The following is a 6761-nucleotide window of genomic DNA, read 5'->3' as shown; positions in this document are numbered from 1 at the left end:
GGAGTAAAAAGGACAAACTGTTCCACAACAACCACAGGAAACACAGCCCATCTGACTCACTGGGAGGGCTGCACCGACCCCCTCGCAGGCTTAGCCTGGAGGCAGACGCGGGGTGTGGGTGCTCCCGGGACCGGACCGAACCTGGGCACTACGGCTGGGGCTGAGTTGATTTATAAATAAAGGCACATTTGATCCAAGAGTGCGTGTGTGCGTGCGTGTGGTTCTTGTGGGGTAGGGGAGAGCACGGAATGGCAGCAATCTTTCCTAACCCTTTGGCCGGGCCATCAAGGGAGAGATCTGCCTGCAAACTCTGGGAGCACAATTCCTGCAAAGTCATCTCCTCCCGCACAGCCTGGCCGGTCTGCCCGCCCCGCCCCGCCCGGGGACAGCAGCACCCGCCTCCCCCACTCCCTCCCCACCCCCGCAGCCCTTGGAGTTGGGGTGCGGTGCGGTGCTGGCTATGTTTAGAAGCTGATGTCATCTCGACACCCTACTCTGCAGTGTTCCCAGGAGGACCGCAGGGCAGGTTTTCCTCTTCCTCGCGGGCGTGGGGGATGGAAGGTGGCCAAAGTGGCCTGCCCTCTCCCCAACACACGCACCCCACACCCATCTACCCGGGAGATTAAAAGAAAAAAAATGCAACACCGCCAGAGTTATGAAACAGAGTGGCGGGGGCGGTACGTGCACGCGGAGAGCGCAAAGCAAGGGCCCGGGCCGCACCGGGCTCCCCCCCGGTCCCCGCCCACTCCCAGCCCCGCGCTCCCGGGTGCAGGGGCTAATTTCAAGGTTAGCTCACGTGGGCGTGGGCGCCCGGAGCTCCTTGCACGAGTTTGGGGCGGATTCCTTGTCCCCCAATCTAGGGCAGTTTGTTCAACTGCAGTAAAGGGAGCTTGATGTTCCAGCAGGGAAGGGATTTCTGAGAACTGGGACTGTCCTCAGATGAACTCGCCTCCTCAGGCAGCTGCGGCGGCGGCCGCCTGCGGAAGACTTTTTAAAAGGGCGATGCCAGGCCAGGCCGCGCGGTCCGCGAGTGGCTGAGTCGCCCGCCAGTCCGCGGCCGGAGCGGAGCGCCCGCCCCCGAGCGCCGGTGATTCACCGAGTGCCGCGCTGGGCCGGTCGGAGCGCGGGGGGCTGCGAGCTAAACTTATCCTCCTGCATATGCATGAACGGGCGGCCTTTCTGCGCTGCAGAGGAGGGCTGGAGTTTTGCGGAAGGCTGCTAAGTGGGGCGGGAGCAAAGTAGGGCGGCGTGCAAGTTTTCGCGCTTGCCTGAGCTCCCTTCCCCCTCTAGCCCCTGGGGTGTTAACTGTCATTATGGCCACGGGCGTTCCACTAGCTCGGGCTTTACCTGATTGTATTTCAAAATCCAGGAACATCGCCATTGTTGGAAGCCTTATCCCTTTAGCCCCGCCTCTCCCCTCCTCAAGCTCGCCTCCTTCCCTAATTCCCCTTCTTTCACCAAAATGAACTCTGGTTTCCTCCACATATGTTCTGTGTGCCTAGGTGGGGTCGCTGGAGCCGGAGGGGCTGGGCCCTGAAAGGGAGAGGTCTGGATCAAGCCCAGAATGAGGTCCAACACGTGATCCTCTACCCCCAGTGGGCCATCTGTTCTCCTCCTTCCTTCCCGCCTGGAGGCTGGCAGTTCTGCCCCGCACGGTCCACGCCTCCCAGCAGGAAAGAGTGAGAAAAGCCAGAATTGGCAGAACCCAATACCTACAGAGTGTGATTTTAGCCCGAACTTCCCTGGTCCTTGAGCAGGGATGACACCCGGCAATCTGTATTTTAAATCGAGCGCCAGGTGATTAGCTCCACCCTGCAAGGTGGGGAAACCCTGCCTTGGGGCACAGTTTGAATAAAAATCTCCAGGGGAGGGGCCTGGGAATCTGTGATGCATATGCCAAGAAATACCTTACTCCCCTCTAGGGTGAAAAATTTACCTTGGGCCAGGCGCGGTAGCTCACGCCTGTAATTCCAGTGCTTTGGGCGGGCGAGGCGGGCGGATCACCTGAGGTCAGGAGTTCGAGACCGGCCTGGCCAGCATGGCGAAATCCCATCTCTACTAAAAATACAAAAATTAGCCGGGCATTGTGGCTCATGCCTGTAATCCCAGTTACTGGGGAGGCTGAGGCAGGAGAATCGCTTGAACCTGGGAGGCGGGGTTTGTTGCAGTCAACCGAGATCGTGCCATTGCACTCCAGTCTGGACGACAGTGAAACTGTCTCTCAAAAATAAATTAATAAATAAATAATAAAATTTACCAGGGAAAAAGAATTGGTTATTTGAACCCCCATTCCACTTTCTACAAACCAGCTTGAAGAAAGAAAAATCGAGACCATAAAATTAAGGAAGAGATTTTGAACACATTTATATCTGTGTCTGCTATCCATTAAATGTTGATTTAAGGTTTTCTGACCTTCACTGCCATAAAGAGCAGTATTTCTAGATGTACAGCAGATGAGATGGTATTTAAAGAACCCAAGTCTTGCTCCAGTTTTTTTCTCTAGGTTTTTTTTTTTTTTTTAGCTTCCTTGAGGTGTTTGGAGTTTGGGAGGAACTATTGGAGATGTATTAATCTAATCCCATTGATTTACAGATAAGGAAATAGCTCCTAGAGGTTGCCTGAGGTTACAGAGTTTATCTCAGACCCAGAGGCCAGTTCCTCACAGTGGTCTACAACCCTGAAAGAAACAGCTGACTGTAGGCACTACTTCTTATTGAAGCTAATAATGATAATACTGTAATTATTTTAGGATGCACAGAAAACGAGGCTTGTATGTTCTGGCTACATGCACATAAGCCATTGTTTTGAGAACTTGGATAATAAAGCAAATTGTTAGGCAGAATTTAGAGAGGAAAGCATAAACTAGAAGCACACTTATAGTCTGATTTTCTTGCTCCTTCCGGTTGGTTTCTGTGGATTTGAAAATGTATATTTACAAAGACTAACTTGGGGGAAAACAGACCTCTTACATCTATGTGGCATAATATATACTTCAGTGATATATTATTTTAATTGGGAATGATTCATATTAATTTGGGATCATTTATTTTGCCAACATTTAATTGGGACAACCACATGCTGGCAAAACAGCCCAAGCTGGTTTTAATCATAAAACTATTATAAAACACATTCCAACACCCCCAAGGAAACTTCACTGTTGAAAATACAAGAAAAAAAATCCTGACATAGAAATTATTATTTGCTGATATGTTATTTTATATATATGTTTTTAACATATAAACTTCATGGAGGACAGAGTCTCTTTTCATTTCTGTATTCCCCCATGCCCAGCTCATTGCCAGGAACATAAATACTGGAGAATGAATGAGTGGAAAAGGAGAAAAAAGAGAAAGCATTCTACAGTTCTAGAATTGCTGGGTTTAACAAGATAATTCTCAATCAAGTCAAGCAGCAGTTACGTTTGTAAATGTGTGAGAAATTCATGTGGATGAAATCTCAGTTTTCTTTTATTACTTTCTTTTATAATTCTGAAATGAGTGAGTTTGGAGAATTCAGTGTTTATGTCCAGTTCAAACAAAGTGAAATTAAAGTGAATTAAAGAAAAGCTGGCAAGGAGTAAGGAAAGGAAAAGTTTATATTTTTAAAAACCCTAAAGTGATTCATGTATTCAAATTCCTGGATTATATAATCTTCAAGGAAAGATACAGACTTTTCCTCTATTCTGGAATAATGATGATGGTGGTCCTAGGGCTATCTAGAGATGTCCCGGCCCGAGCAGTCTGTTTCAGCAGTACAATCCCAGTTAAAATGCCAGTCTGAGGGGTTGTACAGGCCATGATCATAGGGATCCTGAAGAGATCCCGCTGGTATGTGCACTGGGCCTTAAGGAGGCAGGCAAAGGTGCAATTTCTAAGTGATCATGTATCCTAGGGGACAAAATTTGTCCCAGAAAAATCACGAAGTAGGCAAACTCCCCTGGGCTTCAGTGAATTCTTTTCTAAAATTAAGAGATTAAGTTCTAAAAATGCAAGAACTCCAAGATGGCTTGGAGTTTTTTATAGACTGTATAGCTACCTTACAGGGCTGTTGTAAGGGTGCATGCAAGGTGCTTGGTACAGGGCCTGACACATAGTAAGCCCTCCATGACAGGGGTCAGTGATAATGATGCTGATGGTGATGATATTCTTGGTTGCCCAGTATCCCCCATCTATACCTTTCTTCCACCTGCAGTCACCTACTGCAATATCTTCCCTGTACCACTTTAATATTTTTTTGTTGTTTTCTTTATTTGTTTTAAAGTGTACACTTTTATTGAACTGGTCTCATCAGGTTTGTTTGTTTTTTTTTAATTAAAATGTATTATACTCTTACTTACCTGAGCCACCCTTAATTATTATTATTATTATTATTTTTTTTTTTTAGAAAAACAGGGCCTTGCTCTGTTGCCCAGGCTGGACTACAGTGGTGTGATCAGGGATCACTGCAGCCTTGACCTAGGCTGATGCAGTCCTTCAGCCTCAGCCTCCTGAGTAGCTGGGACTACAGGTGCGAGCCACCACGCCTGGCTAACTTTCTTTTTTAATTTTCTTTCTTTCTTTTTTTTTGATGTACCACTTTAAAAACAAAGTCAAAAGAAACTACCGTAGACCTCAAACTGGTAGAGTCAATTTGAGACTCTTCACTTGGACACCAGAACCTGGTGTAACTTTCTCTTAACAAAGGTTAATAGCCAGTGGAGGTCAGGGTGGGAACTCACTGAATCCGCATCACACAGAATCGGGTACCTCTCACATTCACGAAAGTGAATTATTTTTAATCAGTTGTGCTGACAGTATGCCTCTTGCAAAAAGAACTAGCCCTAGAGGCCGGGCGCGGTGGCTCACGCCTGTAATCTCAGCACTTTGGGAGGCCGAGGTGGGCGGATCACGAGGTCAGGAGATCGAGACCTTCCCGGCTAACACGGTGAAACCCCATCTCTACTAAAAATACAAAAAAAAAAAAAAAGTAGCCAGGCGTCGTGGCGGGCGCCTGTAGTCCCAGCTACTCGGGAGACTGAGGCAGGAGAATGGCCTGAACCCGGGAGGCAGAGCTTGCAGTGAGCCAAGATCTCGATACTGCACTCCAGCCTGGGCAACAGAGCGAGACTCAAGTCTCAAAAAAAATAAAAAATAAAAAAGAACTAGCCCTATATTCTTTCCTAGCTATCAAGATGGAAAACAACCACATCATTAATTCGGGGGGGGGGTAAACCAAGTTAATCAGACTCCAAGACCCATACTAATTGCTGACCAAGTAATGCCACAATATTCCATGGCTAAGGACTTGTTCCAGTCCCTAAAAATCTGTTCCGCACAGTTAATATTTCACAAAACCAAAAGGGCTTAGTTGCAAACACGAAGAGCTAGAAATCAGGAGACTTGTGGTTTCTATTGAGTTCTGTTATTATCTGTCTAATCTAATAAGATAAATAAGTCACTTTTCTGTATCTCAGTCTCCACATTGGTGAAGTGAGGGAAGAGAAACACGTCCTAAAAACCAAGCAGAGGCTCTGGAAAGAAAAAGAGCTAAGAATGGTGGGTTTTTATTAAAAGTTACACAAGTTAATGGTTTTTGTCTCCATTTATCTGAAAGTGGGTTAAAAATAGCTTCCAAATAAAGCAAAAAGAATTTATTTAGACTAAATTGCACCGGAGAAGTAGAGGAGTTAAGAGATATGACAAGCAAAGATGGGATGTTTCAGTGGAAGAATCTCAGGGAGTAAAAAGGCTATGCTGTAAAACCAGAACTTTTGTTAGCACTGCTTTTTTAAGATGAATTGGTCATAGTTAATGTATTGGATGGAAGAATTTTTAAACATCTGCCCCAAAGTACGCTGCATCCAAAAAAATATATCACGAAACGAATTCTTACTCATTTGTGTTTATTCTTGGACTTATCCTGACATAATGGGGTTTTTTAAATTATAGACTCATACTGCGTTTATTCATCACCCCTGTCCTCTCATCCATAACTCAAATTTACTACCAGCAACACAAAATACAAAGATGTGTCCAGTTTCACTAGAGCTCTTCGCGTTTACAAGTGTGGAGCGCTTGCTTTCGGAACGCCCTTCTGATTGGCCGAGCCAATGCCAGTGACATCAACCAACTTACTTTTGATTGGAAGGCTGGTTGCTGGGACTGTAGCGTTTGCAGGAAGTCACTTAACCGTTTGGGAGCTGGAAAACCGAAGCTGAAGTTCTCTTTTGCCATAGGAAAGAGCGCAACTGACTAGGGAAGATGTGTCCTAGAGCTCCGCAAGCTGGAACGTGAGCCAGTAGGCCCGGACCGACCACGGGACCGCGAGGCACTCCGAAAGTGTGCGGCTGCTCCTTCCCTGCCTCCCAGCTGTTACCCTTTTAAATGTCAGTTTTCGAGGCTGTAGGGGTAGCACGAGGCAGTGAAACGGAACAGTCGGATTGGCCGCACGCCTCAGTTCTAGACGCACCTCTCCACTGAAAGGCCGTTCTGACTGGCAGGGGGAGAAAGTAAACAGAGTTGAATCACCCTCCCCACTGGCCAATTGGAGGGGGTTTGGTTTGTGACGTGATGGGATTCTGCGAAATTGTTACTGAGCAAGAGAATGCCGGAACGGTGCGGACCGGCCGGAGCAGGGGCTCAGAAGCCGTCAGTGGACTCGGGAAAAAGTGTCTCTTAGACCTGGCGCTCGGCGGGGCCCTGGCCACCCGCGTCGGGGTGATCGGGTGAATGTCCTGGGGCTTTGGCTTGACGGAGAGGCGGCCGAGGGCGTGCACCTCTCTT

The sequence above is a fragment of the Colobus angolensis genome, unplaced genomic scaffold, assembly GCF_000951035.1.
Source record: "Colobus angolensis palliatus isolate OR3802 unplaced genomic scaffold, Cang.pa_1.0 Scaffold286, whole genome shotgun sequence".
Lineage (NCBI taxonomy): Eukaryota > Metazoa > Chordata > Mammalia > Primates > Cercopithecidae > Colobus > Colobus angolensis.
The sequence above is the reverse complement of the archived record's forward strand: the minus strand, read 5'-3'. Positions refer to the sequence as shown.